The 3028-nt window shown below is 36.8% G+C and overlaps 1 non-coding gene across 1 annotated transcript; it reads left to right on the top strand.

The window, feature by feature from the left end:
- The first annotated feature begins 773 nt into the window (after positions 1 to 773).
- Positions 774 to 861, top strand: TRNAS-GCU (transfer RNA serine (anticodon GCU)). The gene has a single exon. It is a non-coding gene; the product is annotated as a tRNA-Ser (tRNA).
- The last annotated feature ends 2167 nt before the right edge of the window (positions 862 to 3028 follow it).

Raw genomic sequence — 3028 nt, 5'->3', positions numbered from 1 at the left:
TCAATCATTACCTCGTTTTCATCATTACAATGAGCCATCTCCGGAGATGGCTCATTGTAATTATAGATTACCTTTGCGAATTGCTGATAAAACAATAACTAAAGGGCCCGATACAACCATCAGAGTCAGAACAGTGAGCTGCGCAATAACTTCTAGATCCATTTGGTTTTCTTTCACCCTCCATCGACTTAATGTATGAATAAAATGTTGTCGGGATCAATCACTTTTCTTCTATTTTGTCTTCTTCGGACTCCTACCCATTGGTGTAGTTTCGATCAGGAACCTATGGCCTTGAGCAACTGATATCTTTACAATAATACATAAAATAGATAGAGAACCCTAAATAGATAGAGAACCCTTCAATATCTAGATAATAAAATTTGATATTGGAGAGAAATAAATGGACTAATCCATGTAACGCATTTAATCAAACTCATTGGGGAGGGAATGAAGATATGGTAGAGCTTAAATTTTTGATAGCTTTTTTTCTTGCTTTTACAGCAGGTATTCTAGCTATCAAATTAGGTCAAGCACTGTATGACTGCTGATTTTTTCTGCTTTTCTTGGCCTGGCCATCGGCCAGGCCAAGAAAAGCAGAAAAAATCAGTCATACAGAACTATTTTTAACGAAATGAACAATACGATTGACTGGATTGTTCTTTATCCAACTGAATAATCGCAATATTCATTATATTGCCGATACAATCTGTACATACTATGATATACACCTTTACTCCACCATTCATTTTGTTACACATGAACTCTTCCATCTTGGAGAGATGGCTGAGCGGACCAAAGCGGCGGATTGCTAATCCGTAGTACGGATCATCCGTACCGAGGGTTCGAATCCCTCTCTCTCCGTTCGTCCACTATTGATCCTGAAAACGAATAACCCCGAATCTTTCTACGGAACGGAAAAGGCCCATTAACCTAGAGACTTTTTTCACTATTCTTTACGTCCGGGATTACGTCCTGGATCGTTCGATAGAAATCCAAAGATAAAAAGAGAAATGAAAAATACCACTACTGCGTAAACGAACAGCTTAAGAGTAAGCATTACGTAATCTCCGGAATCCTGATTATAAGTACAACAGAATAGATCATCAATCTTTGTACCATATATGGATACTTGAATACCAAACAATAGTATTATTGTTACAAATCACGAAATTATTTCTCCGAATCACGTGTGAAAATCAATTTGAAAGAAGGATATAATTTTTCTCTTTGTTTTCAAAATGGTCTTTTTTCCCTCTTATTTTTTTGGATCAACTAGAGATTTATTGAATATTTATGAAAATAAGTCATTGGTGATCGTATCAATACGTGACCCAATAGCCCGATCCGAAGTGAGCGGTGGGATCGGAAGGAATTGATGAAGGTGAGTGGAAAAGTTTTTATCCGGGAGTAGATAAGGTATCTGAATCTGGTGTCGTCGGGTGGAGCAAGGATAGAACTTCTATCACAAAAAAATGGAAAGAGTTATACAAAAATTGGATCAATGACAGCGACCCAAAAACTTGAAAAAGAAAAAAGGGGATACTTTTTATCGAAAACTTACAGCAGCTTGCCAAACAAAGGCTAAGAGAAAAGAGAGAACAGGAATAATTGGCATTACATCGACAATTGGATCAGAAATTGCATAAGCCTCAGGTAATTTTCCAAAAAAGGGATTATTTGAATGAATAAAGGCATCATCTAGAAAAATATTGAACATAACTGGCATTTTTATTCTCCAATAAAAATTAGGGGGGGGGTAAAGCCAGAAAAGTCTTTGATTGATCGAATCGATCGAAGCTCTTCGGCAAGTTTGACCGGACTTGGGGTTGGAAGGGATGATTCTTTCATACATACAACATTTTACCCAATCTAATAGAAAATGATCAATGAATGGATATTCTTGTCACTTTTTCTGTTTCTCCTATTATGTCCAATTCCATCAATAACCTATTTTGTTGAAATATCCACAAAAATTTTTCCCCAATTGAGATCTGATCTAATGAATCTTGGATACTAATGGGTTGACAAAAAATTTGATATAAGTATTCATTAGCATATGAATAGGGAAATAGGATGGGAATGGGGCGTGGCCAAGCGGTAAGGCAGCAGGTTTTGATCCTGTTATTCGGAGGTTCGAATCCTTCCGTCCCAGACTTATTTCATTGGTTCCTGTTTTCCCTTCCTTCGCTCTTCCCTTTTTTCTTTCGTAAAAGATCCAACTTTGTTTTCCTTTTTATCATAATTTAACCATACTTAAAGTTCAGAAGGGAATGTGATTACAATAGGGAAGAGATAAAGGGATATATCTGTGGTGCAAGATGGGAATACGGATCAATTTGAGATAAGGTTCAATTTATGAAATTAGCCCATTGGATGTATGCTGGTCCTGCTCATATTGGAACTCTACGAGTAGCTAGTTCATTCAAAAATGTCCATGCCATTATGCATGCTCCTCTAGGAGATGATTATTTTAATGTAATGCGTTCTATGTTAGAACGGGAAAGAAATTTTACTCCTGCAACTGCTAGTATAGTAGATCGTCACGTACTAGCACGTGGATCTCGAAAAAGAGTTGTGGATCATATTATTCGAAAAGATAAGGAGGAAGGTCCCGATCTGATAATATTAACACCTACATGTACCTCTAGTATCTTGCAAGAGGATTTAAAAAACTTTGTGGATAGAGCATCCATAATCTCCGATTGCAACGTCATTTTTGCGGATGTGGATCATTATCAAGTGAATGAAATTCAGGCAGCGGATAGAACTTTGGAACAGGTAGTTCGATATTATTTGGAGAAATCCCATACATTGGATCAATTCGTAACAGATGCACCTTCTGTAAATATAATTGGGATTCTTACTCTGGGTTTTCATAATCGACATGATTGTTGTGAGTTGAGACGTTTATTAAAAGATCTGGACATCAGAATTAATCAAATAATTCCTGAAGGAGGATCTGTAGAGGATCCGAAAAATTTACCGAAAGCTCGGTTCAATTTAATTCCTTATCGTGAAGTGGGCTTAA

Source organism: Pinus tabuliformis, chromosome 2_2 (assembly GCF_031772625.1).
Source record: "Pinus tabuliformis cultivar Carrire ecotype Pingquan chromosome 2_2, CPIR1, whole genome shotgun sequence".
In the NCBI taxonomy this organism is placed as follows: domain Eukaryota; kingdom Viridiplantae; phylum Streptophyta; class Pinopsida; order Pinales; family Pinaceae; genus Pinus; species Pinus tabuliformis.
The sequence above is the reverse complement of the archived record's forward strand: the minus strand, read 5'-3'. Positions and strand labels throughout refer to the sequence as shown.